The 19,428-nt window shown below is 46.4% G+C and overlaps 1 long non-coding RNA gene across 1 annotated transcript in view; it reads left to right on the plus strand.

Moving 5' to 3' along the window:
* The first annotated feature begins 4,472 nt into the window (after positions 1–4,472).
* The window catches only part of LOC311030983, a 46,646-nt gene continuing 31,690 nt past the window's right edge, over positions 4,473–19,428 (plus strand). Inside the window, exon 1 of the long non-coding RNA XR_014599028.1 lies at positions 4,473–5,103. This is a non-coding gene — a long non-coding RNA (uncharacterized lncRNA). The remainder of the gene's footprint in view (positions 5,104–19,428) is intronic.

Consider the following 19,428-nt stretch of genomic DNA (forward strand, 5'->3'; position numbering starts at 1 on the left):
TTTATATTTGAAAATGTCTATTATTATACACCTCTTATCTCTCTCTAGGTGTGCAGTTATTCATCGTGATTTTCTTTTTTTGAGCCTTCATTTTAACGGCCATTTAACAAGGAAATATCACGTTTAACCAAGCGACGACGTGCGTGCCACGGTTTCTCAAGACAATCGCACACGTAACACAAACCTCTCGCCCATTCCCCGGCACCCGTTTTTTTTTTTTTGTTTCTTCCCTTTCGATTGGACCTCCAATCTGTCAGTCACGGCACTGATTGGCAGCTTGCGTGTAAAAGGCAAGAGTTTTTTGGGATTTAGCCTGGGGCGTCTGCGGTCAGCGCAATGTGTGTACTATAAATAATTCCACTCTGTGTGTCGTGTGATTGTGTGTGCAGGGAGAGAGCGAGAGAGTGAGAGAGCTACACACACACACACACACACACACACACACTGGGCTCAGGGCTTCCTCTCCTGTGAGCGTCTGCAGTCAGAGCGCAGGTACAATAGGGAGCATTGTTCAGCTGGCAGGCCCCTGCGTGCCGGCTCCCCCTCCGTACCTGAGCACGGAGACAGGTGTATTTCTCCTAGTCACGCATAGCCCTGCCACACTCCCAGCTGCCTACACACAGAGATCACTCACACACACACTCACACACACACACACACCTAGGAGAGCATCTACAGACAAAAGCTCACATTTACCTACGTGACACGCCTTTTATACCTCACATAAAACACGTATCTTTTAAAAAAAAATGTAAAAAGACATAAATGTCGAAGGGCTACACACTTGCACGGTATTTCTGGCAGAAAGTTGAGGTGCATTCTGTTGATAACCAGTGCTTTAGATTTGAAGTTTTTACGACGTGTGCTCTTTGACACAGAAACCTAATAAACCGAAGGCACCTGCAGGTTGAAGAAGAAAAAAAAAAAATCCCATGGCCACACTATGGTAAGGTTGCAGGAAAGGGTGTGTTTGTCTAAAGAAATTCCCTCTCTGGCCGGTGTAAGAGCGTGTGTTTCAGGAGGAAGGAGGAATGACTCACACACATGTCAGTGGTGCTGCCATGTCCGAGCCAAAAGTTCATTTCATTTCTGCTTAAGTGGGAAAACATGTTTGAGTAAACATGAGGAGCCCTGTTAGGGGGTTTGACATCTGAATGCAGGGAGAGAGGGGCGATGGAGGTAGATGACGAGCGCTCAGAATAAAGGAAGTGATATTTACATTACAGTTGAAAGTTAGGAATAACATAGGTGGGGGCGGGGGGGCGGGGAGGTCATTGATTACATGGTTCCCCTTTTGAAAGAGTCTCCCCTCCAGAGATCTGACTCCCTGAGGTGCTGGAAGTAGTCCAACCCTATCAGTCTCATAGCACAAGAGGATTAGCCTTTTATCCTTGGTGATTCTATAGAAAAGAGGTACACGCTGCATTATATCTTATTATACAGGGCAGGCACAAGCCATTTTTTACCCACTTTTTCACATGAGTAATCTTCACCCACGTCACTCTAAAAAATCCTCGCCGTGACCCCTATTTTTACTCTGCCCGTTCCCACGGAGAGGCCGAATAAAAAAAACACCCGACGGAAGTACGTGGAGTTACATGGAGCTGCCAACGTGGAATCCAACCTCCTGGCTGATGTTTGGTGATTTAATTCCCAGGCGGATGTAGAAATAATAACACCCATGAAAAGCGGGAGAGGTGGGGGGGGTAAATAAGGAGGGGAAACCAAGTGTGGCAGGCCAGTGAGCCTGCGGTGGGGGCCGTGCCAGTGAAAGGGCACGCTGTTATTGGGAAATACTTGTCATTTCTCATCTTGGTTTCCATGACGTCGCCCCCCTCCCTCCTCCTCGCACACCTAATAACGCAGCTCCCATCATACTTTAAGAGAGGCTGAGGAGTTAAATAGCAATGGTATGGCCTGCATTAGTAACCTCCTCAGTCGTTTCGGCCTCATAGGCTCTTGCTCTCTATCCTGTCGCTGGAGCTCGGGCACTCAGAGCCACATAAGGAAACATTTGTTCCCAGTCTGGTTGAATAGAGCCTTGTGTTAGAGGTAGTCAAAGAGATACAAGGGGATAGGACATCCAAACGGTCCAACACAAGGGCTCTGCTCTGAAGCCCCTCTCTGTCTGAGCCGGGCCAGTAATGAATGTCCTCTAGTCTTAATCACTCTCGGCGCAAACACACACACACACACACACACACACACACACACACACACACTGGAGATATGACTGACTCCATTGTCCTCCTCTATGTTTTGTATGTTGGAAGCAGAAGTCGTAGAGGTCATCACTACCAGTAAATATTAGATGTATTTTGCCACCACCAGATGATCCCCAGCTTGTATGGGCTTTATATATATATATATATATATATATATATATATATATATATATATATATATATATTCCGGCTTCATCACATACAGTTGTGCATCGTGACACATGTGCGCTGAGCAAGTTGCTCGTGCTGCTTGAGAATGCCTGCATCGTCCCTCCCGCTCCGTCGGCCTCGTTTCCCCTTGGATTCTGTGATGCATTCCTCCTTTTCCTCCCGTGTGTGTGTGTTTTTTTTTTTCGCTCTCTGGATATGATTATTCTTGTCACACCAATCTGGAAAACATTTGTGTGCACATTAGCACATAGCTAGGAACACGCTGGCGTGAGTAGGGACACGGGAGGAGGAGGATGCTGGGAGCACACATACACACACATGCATTATGCACATATACACATGCATTTTCATTTAATTTGACTGTGAGGAGGAAGGATTGCTGAGCCTTTATTGGTGACATTCATCACAAAGTTTTAGATACAAGATCATTACCTTTTAATTTCCTCTACAAGATCATTGCTAATACTTTAATTCAGGCTTGATTAATGATTAATGAGCTAAGGGTGCACTATGTCTTTTGTGCAAGCGAGGTCAACACAGTGAACCAGATAAAAAAAAAAAAGTGTAACCTTCCCTTTCTTACTTTCTTTTTTTCTCAAAAGGAAAAAAAAAAGAAAAAGAAAACCTTCACACAGCAGCGGTGGCTTAGGAATGCGAGACAGGAATGCTGTTGAGTTACTATAAAGGGGGTTTGATCACCGCTAACAATGTCTTTGTGTTTTCATCCCCGGCTCTAGTCACGCAATGCTGTGTGCGCAAACCTCCAGCAACTTTTCAACCCCGGCACACAAGAAAGCCATCAAGTACCTGCAATTGACAGAATCGCGTGCAATTCAGGTACTCCAGGATTGCACTGGAGCGCGGCCAAACGGGGAGTAAAGCAAAAGGCGGAGTGGAGCTTCACCTGCTTAAAGTGTAATGCACACTTATTTTCTTGTGATTTGGAGATAGGGGAAGAGTGGTGTTGTGAAGGGGGAAGACACTTTAACTTTATTTATTTAAGAATGCATAGAAATGATTCCATGCTATACTGATTATGTTATGAGCAATAAGTTTAAATAGATTCATTAATTACTAAAGTCAAAGTTTAGTCTTCTATCTGATCACTTTCAGCTACACTATATCAGTGAGTGCACAATTCAGGGATGCAATATGTTCACAATTTTTTTTTTATAAGGGCATTAAATTGACATGATCCGTGTTCTTTTTCCCCCCAAATGATTTTATTAGCAGGGAAGTCAAATAACCTCCTTACAGTCCAACACATGGCAAACCCTTAATGATGGCAGATGATAACTTTAATTCAACTTAGATCTCAATTATACTGTAAGTTCACATCTGTTCTAATTTTAGCCTTTTGAGGGCTCCGCTCCGCTCCGAGGAATCCACTCCTCGTTTTGAGGTTCGAGGCGAAGCTATGATCCCAGAAATACAAGCAAGCCTGGAGGTGGTTAGGACATGAAAGTGAGGTAAGAAAGACAAGAGATTCATTCATGGGAAGGTGATTCAAGGCACCGACATCCCTGTATCTCTGCACAGCGACAGATCATTATTACTCACTCACATTGCTCAGCCGGAGCTCACACGCAAGCCTGAGATCAAACTGACAGATGAGGAGCGATTCCAACAAGATTCTAGCAGCCTGTATTGAGGAGATAATAACTCACTGGACTGTTGCTGTTGTGAATAATAATACTACTAATAATAATAATCATTATTATTATAATTATAATACATTATTGAAATATCATCAACATGTAATCAAAACTCAGATAATTGATAGTGTCAGTAGGGCTTGTAAATATTATCAAAGGTTGACTTAATGTTAATGTTTTCCAGTAACAAACAACAACAAAACAATTACACTACACTTTGCTGACTGTTATTTTAAATTATGGTCCTCATTTTTTATTATTTTTTTTAATTGAAATTATTATTCCATATAATGTTCAGGGTTTTATGAGGCGTCACTGCAGTTCACGACGGGTTTGGCAGCCGCGACGATAAAGACTCCACGTCCCGGCATGCCTTGCGCGCCTACGTTGGCTCGGGGCAGCATGTGCTGCGCTGCTCCGCTCCAACTATGGCTCAGTGCGGCTCAGGCTCTTCGCGGGGGCGCATCGCGTCAGCCACAGCGACGCTGCTTGGAGCTCCGGCACAGACCATCACTTGCACTCGGACCACAACGAGGAACCAGCTACTTTTTTTTATTGCTTATTGGAAATAACCACACTGATCGATATGCTTGATTTATTTGTTTTGTTGTTGTTTGTTTTTCAAAGCAACCATCACGTCACGCAAACGGATTCTTTGGACGCACTAAAGGATTAAATGTTGCCGTTACAGCGCTGACACACGTGGAGTTATTATTATTATTATTATTATAGGTCAAACTTTATGATGGCCACCGCTGATGGATTTAACACTCCGGCTGTGGGATATGAGGAAATCCGTCCTCTGGATGAGCGGTGTCCGTCTCCCCTGCTGCCGGACGAGCCGTCTGTCGGACAGCCGGGTCTCCTGGGGAACTTCTCGCGTGTGGCCGCAGCGTCATCGGCGGCCACGACGTGATGATCCGTTGCGGTGGATTTTGACACGAGAAATAAAATAAAAAAAAGGAATATCCTGGAATATATTTTGGATGCGATGCTCAGCAGATGTCCAGCGATTTTGGATAATGACAGGACGCGTCTCCTCATCCGAACAGGTATGTGAGACTTCCACCCTTACAGGCACTTCTATGGTATGGCTGTCAGAAATGCATGCTGTCATTGCATTTGCATGGAGTTGTAAATAACTCCCACCACATGTGAGTGGTGCTCCAAAAGGGGGGGTCTGGTGCTCCAAAGTGGGGGGTTTGTTACACCACAAACAGAAAAGTTCAACAATAAAGTCTGTTTTGACCAAAGGTTCTGTCGTTATCTCCCTACACACCCATTTGGCCTACACCTTCACTACCAAATTGCACTCAACAATGGAACTCCTCTCACATCTGGTCAACTCTTATCAAGTCAGGGTCTAATCCTGTCTGTGGAGGGGGGGCTGGGGGGCGTGTTTGATATGTAAGCCTTGTCAAAACCCCCCCCTGATCTGCTCCATGTTCACCTCTGGGGTCATAACACGCTCATCTCCCCCCTCAAATCGGTGCAGTTGCGTTACATAACCTCTGTTCACCCGGACATCGCCATACACCTGCAGTGCCAGGTGTCGGCAGAGCCTGTCATAAGCTGCGAGCGACCCAGGTGCAGTAAAGTCAATGAACAGTGTGGATACAGTGACCATAGAGAGCAAGTGTGCAGTCCGCCCACCTCTCCCACAGTGACTCCATTCAGGTGGCGGTAGATCCGTCTCCAGAGCGTTTTTCTTTTTTTTTTTTGCCCACATGCCCGCCATGTGAAGCGGCTGTCAGTGGAGCTACCTGACGCACCGCACGTATGCAGAGGTCTAATGCACATGGCACAGGTTGGATGATGCGTAAGATGGGTGGGAACCCCGCAGGTGCATTGTGACGGTGAGCCATGTGGGGGTCAGCATTCAGGGTTCCTGCAGGGTTTTGGTGCACAGCAGATGTGTGTTTGGTTCTTATCTGATGAAGCTTCCACCTTCCTCTTCCTCCTCCGTCCACTTCCTCAGCGAAGGAGAGTTCTGCCTATTGTCGGGGCTAGGGGACAGAGCCCCACTATATGTCTGTATACAGCGCAGTGCATGGACCCGGCAACCCCCCCCCCCCCCCCCCCCCCCTCCCACACACCCCCTCCATTAAAAATCTTCTCCAAACAAGACCCCCTTTCTCCACTGAAGAGGGACCCTCTGTCTAATGCCAAGTGACTCTCATGGCCAGCATTGACGGTGGGACACTTGCCTCACAAAAGGAGCTGAAGTGTCAAATAAACTCGGTCAGAGCCCCCGACACACAAGAATTCCTTTATCTGGCACCCTGGGAGGCGGACAAAGACAGACTTTGTGTCAGTGAGCAGGCCTTGACTAAACACTGGGGCTTTTTTTTTTTTTTTTCCTCTTCTTACTCCTCTTCTCCCAACTTCTGCCTCGTCTTCCTCCTCCTCCTTTTGTCGTTTGAACGGCGGAGCGGGAAGCACGTCTGTTGACGTGACCCCCGGCATCTGTCCCGCACACGGCCACCATGCGAACGCAGATGCACCCGCTCTCACGCACAACCCCCCCCCCCCCCCCCCCCCCCCTCCAACTGTTGGACATCAAAGCAGCCAGGATATTCCGACAGACGTAGATACTTTTGTTTATGTCTTTGGTCCGGAGTTGAGCAAAAAGCGAAGCAGGAATTTGCTTTCTCACAGGGCTGAGTGTGCTGGCTGAGCCGTCATATGATATGCTTGTGGCGAACCGCAGTAGAGAGCCATATACACACACACCAGGGTCACAGTCACTTAACAAGCCCCGTATTTACACCACTCAACATTTCCAAGGAACTTTCTCATCACTTGCAATTACTCGAGTTCAGATTCAGCCGTTTTATACGTCAGTTACATGAACAGATCTCCTCGCGCTCCACGTTTGGACAGTTTCCCACGAGTTAGATTATTATTTCCCTTACCTGAAAGTGTGACCTGGACGAATCAGGAAGTGCATGTGCTTCAGACTAAACAGGCCAGCTTTTATGCAGTGATTCTATAGAGCTCCGCAGCCTTGAGGTTAAAAACCTAGTCTGTGTGGAAGCAGGCCCAAAGGGCTGGAAAATGACCTCATGCAGCGTTTGAGACGACGCCGAAGCTGCACCACCAGAGTCGTGGGCCCCCGGAGCTGGAGCTGGCCCCCCCCCCCCCCCAGTGATAGACGTGTGCATCAGGTCCCCTCAGGCGTGCTAATACAGGCCTGCCAGAGAGCGATAGTCCCCGGCACGGTGGTTAAGGTAAACAGATCAAGTTGCTGTGGTCGAGGCGCGTTAATGGCGTGTTTATGAGCTTAAGTCGAGTGGTGATTTATCAAGTCTAAACTCAAGGCTCACCTCAGGTCCTTGGCCTTGAGCGAGCCCTGTATCTGGTGTGTGTGTGTGTGTGTGTGTGTGTGTGTGTGTGACATTGCACACAGGTGACAACACCGACGGAGCGGCGTGACCTCCCGTTGAACCGAGTCTCCGTGTCGTGACCAACTTTCGACCGCTGAAAGGGGAAATGGAAAGCAATAGAAGCGGTTATTATAGATTAATTACACCCTATTTTTGCAGCAAACGTGCCCTCAGCATTACCTCATCAGGTCTGCGGTGCAGGAGGTTGAAATCCCCTGGAAAATATCCTTCCATCATTAGTGTCAGATAACCTTTTAATGAGCTCCATGAGAAATATCAGGCTGTTGCAAAAAAAAAAAAAAAAATGAAAGCTGGTGTGTATCCTTTCATATAGAGCACCGTTCACACACTGTGTGTGTGTGTGTGTGTGTGTGTGTGTGTGTGTGTGTGTGTGTGTGTGTGTGTGTGTGTGTGTGTGTGCGTTTAGAATGGGCTCTAAAGTTTGTCTGAACAGGAGAACTGTCATTTATTAGTAGTGCGGGAACAATGGGGAGCTTGTCTCCGGGGTGGTGGGGGCCAGCGGGGGGGCCAGAGGGGGGCCGGTGGAGCCAGGGGAGGGTGGCCTGAGATTGGGCAGCAGCCTCTGACCAAGAACAAGCCCCTGTCTGATGGAGAGAACTGCTGACCCTTCCTGAGTAAAATGGCACCTTTGTTTCGAGGTGTATGTGTTTGTGCCTATGTGTTTATGTGTGCGAGAGGGAGAAGGAGAGAGGGAGGCTTTTTGAAAAGCCGGGAGCACTGTGTAAAGTGTTTTTTTTTTCTCCTCGGTTGCTTTTCCCTCCATTTGTAATTTTCTCTGCGCTGCGAGGAAGGAACACGTGTAAGAAATGGGGGGTGCTGCATTCTAACATGCCAGAGGATTCCCCCCCCCCCCCCCCCCCCAAAAAAAAAATTGGAAATGAAGATGAAACCCAGTGTTTTGAATATCAGCTCTGAGGACATGCACTCTCCTCTGTCATGCTCCACAAAGCTCCAGACCTCTGTGACACGATGACACCAGACCACCTCCTCAAACTAATTAGCTGTTTTGTGTTTTGCCTCTGGCCCGTTGCCACAGTGTGCTGCTTTTTTATCCCCGCTGACGAAAACCAGCATTTGTCCATCCTCCCTCTAATGATGCTCATGAGGGAGAGCTGCTTTGTTTAAACAGGAGGGGTAAAGAAGCAGAAAGGGGGGAGATGGGGGTGGGGGGTGGGGGTACGTGCTGGTGGCAGCAGATTGCCGATTTCCTACAGGGGGAAACCGCAACTTAACGTGTGTACAGGAGGGCGTGTTTATCCTGCTTTTGGGAGGCATCAGGAAGTGGTAGGCTTAGAGAGACAGACAGCTCGAGTAAGAGAGCTTTAGAGGAAGTGGTGAACATGAGTGTGTGTGTGTTAGGGGGGAATGATGCCTCTGGGTCTGGCACTTAAAGCGCGTTCTCTCTTTAAAAACCACCCTCTGCACCTGGTGTTCAGACCTTTTTTTTATTTCTCCCTCCTCGTATGACCTGCTGTTCCCCATTGGGTGATAAAGTCTGACACACTCCCTCCGACTGCCATTGAAACCCTGCCATCCCTTCTGTCCTTGACCTCCTGCGGGAATACAGAAGAAAAGTGAAAGGAAGATGGGTGGAGGATGGGCTCTTTTTTTTCCTCCGCGTCCCAAACAGTGTAAAAACACAGGGGCATCTCTGTCAGGCCCGGATGCAGACAGACGGCACCTTATTCAAACCCCACTCAGCCGCAGGAAGGCTGCTGGCACCACCCACCTCACTACGAGGACAGGATGGAGCTGCAGAAGAGTCGTGAATAACGGACGCTGGGGATGCCAGCGGGTGTTTTCGGTGTAGAAGTGTGGCACGGGTTTGCCTTCACTTTCACAATAGAGTGGAAGTCCATGAAATTGAGTTACATATTCTTTCCCCCTACCCGAAACCGTGATTTCAATCCCTAGCAAGTGTTATTTTATATATATATATGTGTGTGTGTTTTATGTGTGTCCCTATGGAGCTCCCAGGTGTATATTGGTGGATCTCCAGGTGTCGTCTTGCCCTGGCCTAATGCAAAAGAAAAATCTGAAATAACGATCTTGGTTTCGCGGCGCTTTAAATACCAAACATTCCTTCTCCCTTTTTCTCTCACTTGTGACCTCACTTGTTCTTTTCCGTGCTCCCCTCTCCCATTGTCTTCCCCTCTCGCAGACGTCACATTCCACCGAACCTGTGACCACATTCGGCCTCTGCTTTTGCTGGGTGCGGGTCGCCACGGCAACTGCCGACGAGTCACACCTTCGCGAGTAAGCCATCCTCATTCAGGAGTTGTTGTTTTTTTTTAAACCGATGCACTCTTTCACTCCTCCTCCTCCTCCTCCTCCTCCGTTTTCTTTCGTTCTCAGCGGGGAGGATAAAGGAGACATTTTCAGTGTGAAGAGGGGCGTGAAATTTCCTCTGTGACCTCCCCGGGACACAGCAGACCACCAGGCTCCTCAGACGAGTGTGTGTGTGTGTGTGTGTGTGTGTGTGTGTGTGTGTGTGTGTGTGTGTGTGTGTGTGTGTGTGTGTGTGTGTGTGTGTGTGTGTGTGTGTGTGTGTGTGTGTGTGTGTGTGTGTGTGTGTGAGAGAGAGAGAGAGAGAGAGAGAGAGAGAGAGAGAGAGAGAGAAATCCTTGCGTGGGAGATCCCGCGCGAGGCTCGCTGACGGAATTTAGTGCGTGTTTTTATTTTCTCTGTTTAAAGGTGATTTAATGAGGTGGCGTTACAGTGTTGCCACATAAAAAAAAAGTGTAATTAAGTTGGATTAAGTGTTCTTTAGTCGGATTAAGTGTTTTGACATTCATACGGTGCACACAAATGATGCTTTGTCACATAAAAGCATGGGCCGGCTGAGATGCTCCCACGTTTGAGGCTCTCCCAGTAGGCAGACCCGGATGCTACGCTGGTCGTGCTGCCACAGTGAGGCCCTGAGCCTCTGACATGCTGTGGAAGTGGCTGTCAGTGTCCCTGACCAGAGACACAGATAAGCGTGCAGAGCCAAAGTGCTGTAGTGACAGCTTAAATGACTGGAGGTTGCCCAGACGGTCAGGCTGTTATCACATGGCAACGCTGGTTCAACAGGGTGTGGAAAAGAGACGGCCCTTCAGCGGGTAGAGGGTTTAAATGTCGGGACTGGCTAATGGGCTGCATAGAATGGGTTTGATAACAATGAGGTACATTTAGTCTCTGTTACATCTTTCATTGAGAACATTGGCTGTTGTAGTGCAGTCCTGTTGTCTGTTTGAGTTGGCCTTTGTGCATTTGTTAGACTCTGCTGCACCCTTGTGGACAACATAGGCAAAGACAGAATAACAGTGCACTGGGCTGCATTCCCTCTGCTGGCCACTAATGATGCTAATACATGTCTGTTGTGCTTACATTCCATCACCCATAGGAATATAGAAAATACAACTTAAAGTAATAAATTTGTATGCTTCATTCAAAATAAAATCTATATTAAAACTATATTTAACTAATTTAGCATTGTGCTGCCCAGTGACATACTAGAGTGATCAATGACTAACAAGAAATACAAAAAAAAAAAAAAAAAGACACAAGATAGATGTATAGATATATTATAACTTATCACTTTGGGTGAATGTTACTGTATTAATGTAAAACATTCAGTGATGATTTCCGAACTTTAAGCAACATAATACTGCCATATTCTCAAATCGCCACTAGAGGTCAGTGTTTGCTCCTTGTTTGGAGACATACAGGAGGACTCCACTGTAATGTACCCTCTATACATATAAGGGTATGGATGTCACATATTCTGGTGTTTCCTCAGTTGTTTTTCTATTTTCAATGTCATGGTCAATACAAAGTTAGAGGTCAAACTATGTCTTTGTGCAATACTGATTGTATATGGTCTGAATATAAGAGCAGAGCGTCAGTCTTTTCTTGATGTGTAATTATGACGACAATAACAGAGATAAGAATAACAACTATAATGATAAAAAACATCATGATATCATATGGAGCGAGACTATTTGTTTTAAAATTGACAATTTCAAAATCAAGATGGTACATTACAAGCAGCCAGTGTGAGTTGGCTAGTACAGAAGTCATGTTTCAGAATCAGAATCAGAATCAACTTTATTGGCCAGGTTTGCATAACAAACAAGGAATTTGACTCCGGTTAACCTTTGCTCTCAAGTACAACACACACTAAAAAAAAAACAGTAAAAATAGAAATAGAAAAAATAGAAATAGAATAAGGGCAGTAAGCTATGTACAAGAATAAATACAGTATTTACAGATAAATAGATGCTATGGGTGGGATAATACAATTGTCCGGAGGGGGAGTGCGGCCTTGTTGTCCCTGTCAAGGTTGCCATGGTCGTGGACACCCCAACAGGCACAGACAAGACGCAGGATGCAATATACAATTGAAAAGAGGGTGGGAATAGTGCAGTATCAGTATCGGCCGAGTTTTTTGATGTATTAATAACAATATTGTAACTGTAAGATTGAAGTGCACATGACATGAGGTAGATGAGCAGAAGGGTGGTATTTCTGAGTGTTCAACAGAGTGACAGCTTGGGGGAAGAAGCTGTCTTTGTGTCGGCTGGTTTTGGCAAACAGTGCCCTGTATCGTATACCAGAGGGAAGGAGGTTGAACAGTTTGTGACCAGGATGTGAGGGGTCTGTAGAGACAGTACAGATCCTGGATGGAAGGGAGGTCAGCTCCAATAATCCTCTCTGCAGCCCTTATTGTCTGTTGCAGTCTGGCCCTGGCTCGTTTGGTGGCTGACCCAAACCAGACAGTGATGGAGGTGCAGATGACAGACTGAATGATCGCTGAGTAGAAAGTGGTCAGCAGCTCCTTAGGCAGATTCAACTTCCTAAGCTGTCTCAGGAAGTATAACCTCTGCTGGGCCTTCTTCTGGATAGTGTCAATGTGGGGAGACCATTTTAGGTCCTGTGAGATGGTTGATCCCAGGAACCTGAAGGAATCCACATTGGACACAGTGTCATTCTGAATGGCAAGGGGGAGGAGTGGTGGGGGTCTTTTCCTAAAGTCCACTGTCATCTCCACAGTCTTCTTGGGGTTAAGCTCCAGGTGGTTCTGACTGCACCACTGGACCAGCTTCTCCACTTCCTGTCTGTGAGCAGACTCATCACCATCCTGGATCAAACCAATGACGGTGGTGTCATCCGCAAACTTCAGGAGTTTTACAGATGGGCTCTTTGAGGTGCAGTCATTAGTGTAGAGGGAGAAGAGCAGCGGGGTTTTCATATTTGTTGGTGTTTGTTAAATGCAGGCGGTGGCATTCTGCACCAGTTGAAGTTGGTGTATTTCTGTAGTCCAGACAAAAAAACAAACAAACAAACAAAAAAAACCCATCAAAAGCATGTAAATAGCTCTAAAATAACAGAGGCTCAATAATGGACACCTGTGGAACTACATAATTAATCATTTTGTTATAATAACAGAGAAAGTTCTCAACCTTAGCAGGTTTAAGAGCTGTTCCCTTCAGGCCAGAGATCTTCAGCAGAGTTACTGCAGGGGGTCTCCCAAAGTATTTGATCCCAAACCTTTTTTCTTCCAAAAACTTCCCAAAATACACATTAACATGAATACAAACTATTATAAGCAAATGTAAATCTTCCTATTTGTTAAATGTTATGTTGTGAAATTGTGATGCAGAAATGTCAATATAGAATTAAAATGTTATATAAATACATGAATCTGTCAACAATTATTATTTTAACGGCTTAGCATTACATACATCATTACAAAGTACTTTATACCTGGCACTACAGGTATAAAGGCTGTACTACACATTATTGTTTGCCAGGTTTAATAAGCTACACAATTTTATACGATATGTTTTAGGGTGTCCCTCCACTGTTTCATTATAAGACTATAAGCTTGAAGGCACAAGCATTACAGTCACCTCAGCTGTTAAAAGTAAGTTAGGAAACCTCCATAACTATCTCTTCTACTGCAAGCTCTAAAACCTGAAAATGTTCAAAATATTCTTGTTATCCATAAAACAGATCAAATGGGCTGAAATGTATTTCCTCTGACACCTTGGATAAACATTCTTATTTACAAACCGGTCTGTGATTACTGAATGAGGTTGGTCACGAGTTGGAGAACTGTTCATAATCAATGAAATAAAAGGAGCAGCCGTGGGGAATGCGTGTTTGTTGGGCTGCTATCTTAAACAAAGGCAGATGATTTCATGTGTGAAACTAATTCAAGAGACGGTGATGGTTTGAAACTGGGTGAGGTGGACCAGATTATTGTCTGTAGGTAGATGATGTGGATCAGGTGATATTCAGGTAGTATCTTGCTAGGTTCCACATCAGCCACACGGTGTCGCTCTTGCATCACGTTACGAATGAGTAGACGCCGTCCTCAACTATACAATGAGCAGTTTTCTTCTTTTTGTTAAAGTTTCCTCGTTTTGATGAACACATGTCCATGTCTTTAACTTGGTATGGTTTAAAATCTATAGGTGGAGATTTTGAATATTGATTTTTACATTCTTATGTTAATAAAAAGTTAAGCTGCAACTGTAGGTATAGTGCACTCAGTACACGACTGCACGTCTCCTAAAGCTTAGTATCAAATTCAATCACTAGATGGCAATGTGGTAACATGAAATATGTCCCCACCCCCCCTCTGGAAAGTAAAAGCTACTTTGCATGTCGGGGTAACCCTGTGATCTCTGGAGTAATGGATGCAGATTGGCATTATTATCTTCTTATTGCCCCTCATTGTGGCTCATCTCCCTTTGAAGATCAAAGTGGCCGCGGCGTGTCTCTGTGCGCGCCGACGCTGATAAACCCCGAGTGAACTTCAATAAAGCCAACTGTTCCTTTTGGAGCGAGGGCTGAAAACCTCAAAGTAAGAGATTTCAGTCATTTGGGCAAAGTTGGCGACATAAGACAAGGTGGTGCGGCTGAAACGCCAGAATGACTGGAAGAAAGATTACCGGTGGCATCGTTAAGGAACAGGTGGGGCAGCTTTCTGCTTGGGTGACAGTAATGGTACAAGTATAATGCCACTTGCTGTTCCCACAGGTATTCAGCTTGTGCTTCCTAGTTTCAGGTATGTGTCAGGCAGGGTGATTTACAGGAGTGCTGGCAGTTTATAATTGTTGTTGTTGTTTATTGTTTCATGCATGTGGTTGAACTTTAGAAAATGAAAAAGTTCTCTCTCGGCTCATTCCAACAACTTTCCTTTTGAATATTGAAGAGCTCTCAGCAAGGCCTGGCCTTCCCGCTTCCTGTCGGCGCTTGCACTCGCGTTCGCATTCGTTGGAACGCTGTTGACCAATCGGCGAGTTGCATTTCAGAGTATGTGGTTATTCAGGTTCCCGTCTGTTGGAGATTATGGGAAAGGGTGTCATGGGAAGAAGCTGTTATCCTGTGTGTGTTGTGCAAATGTTGGATATTTATCATGCATCACCTCCACGTTACACGTGTGCACATGAGCAGCAAAGCGTCTTCAGATGCAGGTTCAGTGCATTTGTGTATCGGTACTGTGTGTGTGTGTGTGTGTGTGTGTGTGTGTGTGTGTGTGTGTGTGTGTGTGTACTTTACAGCCACACCTCTCGCACTGGTACGAGTATGTCAACTTGTCCCTAATCTGCAGCTAATCAGTTTTCTCCCCTTTTGGGTTTGTATCTAAGGGGACTTTAGCCACCTTGAAGAGCTGTGCTACCAAGTGCACACACACACACACACACACACACACACACACACACACACACACAAAGGCAACAGCCTCCTGCATAACCTACACTTGTGTGCCGTTCCTTCCGGATCTCTCTTATCAACCTTCCTTTCTTCCGAAAAAAAAACCTGAACCAAATACCAAACTGTGAGCTTATCAGAGCTGCTGGCCACTGTTTGCTCCTCTTTTCTTTTTAATTTCAGTGAAAGTGCATGCTCGCCTTTTGTGGAGGGCGTGTTGACATTAGCACCTGCATCGAAATCGCGTCCGTTTCCAGCGTAGCCCCACCAACAGGAGTCGGTTGTTGCGACACCGCTTCCAGCTGCTAACCTTCCCCAACTCTTCCAAGCTCTACAAAAAAATACTCATCCCTCGGATCCCTCCATGATCGATGATCCTTTCAACGGGTTTTGATAGCTGCCACCTCGGGGCTCACCGAGTCGAGGACCTGACCAGACGCGTCCGAGGTGGGCGGGGACTGCAGGAGCTCGCTTGCCTTTGAGGCCAGATGATGTTTTTTTTCCCCCAAGTTCATGTTTATTTCAGACAATATGTTGAGGCACGGCGGAGCGGGAAAGGTGAGCAGTCGAGGTGCAGCCGAGGTGGGGCTTCGATGGAGATACGGAGGAGGAAGTGTTTAATCTGTCTAGTCGATGGCTCGGGTAAACCTGTCTACAGATCCTAGTTAATCATCCACTCTGGACTCTGGCTTTCCGTACTTTGCAGGCAAGCGAGGCTTTAGGAAACCATTCCTTCATTAGCTGCATTTTTCACATTTCCAACCTCAGAATGCAACCACATTTTTGCCGCGGTGCAATAAAATAATACATGGCAAACTATTTCTTATGCTCTCTGCGGTCGACGTTAACGGGGCGTCGTTAGTGGCGGCGGCTCCTTAACGGGCCTTCTTAATGTACGTAGCCCCACCTCTCTCCGCTCAACGCCCTTCCACCCTTCCACCGTGAACCTCCACTGTAACACTGGCTAACACAAGCTTCTCGTAGCGTAGCTGGAGCAGACGCGTAAACACAGGGAGGACATTAGCGGCGGCTGTAGCGAGCTTGGGTTTCAGGGTGGTGTAAGAGAGGGCGGTGTGGGTGAGGTGGGTACGCATGTTTGTGTGTGTTCCCCCATTTGTTTACGAAGCCTGCACTCCTCCACTGTAAACTTTGCCAGGCGAGCCGCTCTCAGACATCTGTCTCTCTCTCTCTCTCCGATATACACAAACACACACACACACACACACACACACACACACACACACACACACGAATCCCCAAGTTCATTCCACACTAGCTGCAACTTGAAATCCAAACCCATGCTTTAAAAAAAAAAAATCTGCACATATTAAAAAGAAAAGAAAGGAAAAAAAAAAAAAGCGGGTAATCCACCTCCAGATATAATTACAGCTGTGGCATTTGTGAAATCAGGGGGAAAGTGTATTAATTGTGCGTCATGTGCGCCGCGTGGCTGGTAAAGCCGGGGAGGTATGTCGAAGTAACCGTTTTTACTGTTACTCAGAGGTTTCGATGGAGAAGCCCGGTGGCCTGGAGGACGGGGGCAAAGGTCGCTCAGGTGAGGTCGGGGCTTTTTCCGTCCTCCTGCAGAAGTGCGGCGCCACGCACCGGGCCGACTTTGCTCTGGCCGAGTCCAGACGTGCCGGGGGGAAGAGGCGGAGAGCAGATTGAGAAAAAGGGTTTTTGGAAAATGTGAGCGAAGTGGTCAGGGACCTGGTGGTTACTGATGGCAAGTCCCCCCCCCCCTCCCCACCCTGCCAGCTGCCAGCTTATCGACTTTAACGACATGAGCGAGCGATGGCCAGTCCCTCTGCCCCCTGGGTCTCCGTGTCCTTCATGCCCGCCAAGGCAGCGAGAATGGCAGCAGTGCACCAATAAAGCCCCACATGGTACTGATTGAGGGTATTAAAGTTCCCTTTCTCCCTCGCACGACTTCACCCATTCGCTGATTCATGAAGATCAAAGAACGGGGGAACGGCCCGGCACGTTTGATAATCTCCACGCATCGGATGTCTCCTTCAAATTGCCCCGATGCAGCTTTCCTTTTAATCATCTAATGAACAGGTTTGCTGAAATAATATAAACACCATCCTAGGGCTGAACTGCTTCTTTTTCTTTTTTTATTCAACAATTTTTCCCCTTGTTTTTGCTAAACCTTTACTGTGGGGCACTGCAGGGCAAAAAACGGATTTGCCAGTCCCCTTCCTACTGTAATTCTCAGCTCACCTCACCTATCAGCCCCCCCCCCTCCTGTTGAACTGTTTTGGAAGGAGCTCCAGGGGCAGTATTCATTTAAGAGTCCGATATAAACAGGCATTAAAAGGCAGCGTGGTCTTAATTAGCTGGAGCGGCTCGTATGTTTGGTGCGATTGTGTCATGTTTATACTACAGTGTGTGTGTGTGTGTGTGTGTGTGTGTGTGTGTGTGTACATGCTGGGTCAGGCCACTGTGCTAATCACCTAGCCTGAGTTTTATTGCCCTATGCGATGGCGTAACGATGCTGAGGTTAGACAGACCCCGCCGCGGTGACACCGGTGACTGATAACTGTTAATGCCACCAGTGTAAATGCATCTGTACCTATAAGTCTCACCAAAAAGACGTCAGGAGTGAGAAAGAAGTGCAAGGCTTCATCGAGGCTTCCTCGTCCCGACGGCAATTTCTCAGATTTATGTCGGGGATGAAAATGAAATAACTGCCTCGCTCCCGGTTCCGTAGAGCTACCTGCCCATGTGCTGTACAGTAAAGCAATGACATTTGGCCCATTCATAAAGAGCCATAAAAACACCTTATGATGTCTGGGTTTCTGTAGCCAGGCCATTAAGCTGTAAAGCCCTATTGTAAAAATCGAGATTGAGCCGATATAGTTGAGGAGAGTGCAGCGAAGATGAAAAGGGCCCTCGCTCAGCCGTACTTTCATAAAACCTGCAGTGGGCTTGGTTCTATTTTTTTGTTACCGGTAAGCACACGGGAAAATTCTTTGAATTCCCCCGGCCTCACACCCTCGCTCTACTTTCGCCGCCCAGCAGCCAGCGCCTTTTGGCTACACGGGGCTTGTTTGCGCCGTGTTTGACGTCACGGAGAGATCAATTAGCTCCCTCAAATGAGCCGGTTGTTGCTCTCCCCACTCCAGTTAAAAAATATATATATATTTTACTTTATAACTTGCACGTTGGACTGAATCTGTAGATAAGAAAGAGAATGCAAGCATAGGGACATTTAACCTGACACACACACACATAATAATAATATTCAGCCACTACTGTGTAGGTGGGCCAGATCGCACATACTGGTCTGACCGTACTGGAAGCAGTCCACATGTGTAAGTTTGGACGCCTCCTGCCCTTTTCCCTCTGTCCGTCGCCTCCTCTATCTATAATTGTGTCCCAGACCCAGACATGTCCATAAATAAACGGGGTCTCCCTCTCCTCAACCAGACCCAAGCCATGTTTATGTTTGGGCCTGTGTTGGGGGGGCATCTGGACCACTGGGCCTGCCTCACCGCCTCTCTCCGGGCTCAGGTGGAATCAAGATGTGCCACCAAACACCAGCATCTGCTTAATGGACTAACATAGCCTCATAACAGTACCATTGGGTCACTGGATGTGTGTGTGTATATATATATATTTTCGTTTTAACACTTTGCAGTCTCAGCAGAGCACTTCAGATCCAGATCTAAACGTGTTTTTAGAGGCGGTGTCGTTTTATAGTTATTATATCTATTTTCTTTCCATGTCTCCAGAATACAAACTTTACTTTTTGGTCAGAATAGCATAATCTTCCTGTTCCTGCTTAATCTACGTAATCTTTAAAAAAAAAAAAGAGAGTGAGAGAAAATTTGTCATGACAGACAGTGGAGGAGGTTTTTTGGTTTATTTGCATTAGCTGGATGTGGTCTCCTGGTCTTCATTTCATTTGGTCCAGGAGCCAGGCTATTAAAACTAATGAACACTTATTACCCTGAGTTGGATCCTGAGCTCCTTGCTAAACATCCCTTCTGTAGCGTGTTTGTTTTACTTGTACCTGATTATTCAAACAGAGCAGTAAAACATGTGGCGGAGCCGTTGCCGCTGGTCTTTACAGGTCGTCCCATAAACAGTCTGATCCGTGATACGTGATTGGACATGAGAGCCACGTTTTTTTGTTTTTTTTTTATATGAGAAACACGGGTGGTCTCCGCTTTTCCTTCACTAATCATGTTATTTGATTTAATGTGCAATCTGATGTCGGGATACTACACCGTTATTATGGAGCAATTCTGATTTCGTGTT

Source organism: Eutrigla gurnardus (genome assembly GCF_963514095.1).
Source record: "Eutrigla gurnardus genome assembly, chromosome: 20".
NCBI classification, from domain to species: Eukaryota; Metazoa; Chordata; class Actinopteri; order Perciformes; family Triglidae; genus Eutrigla; species Eutrigla gurnardus.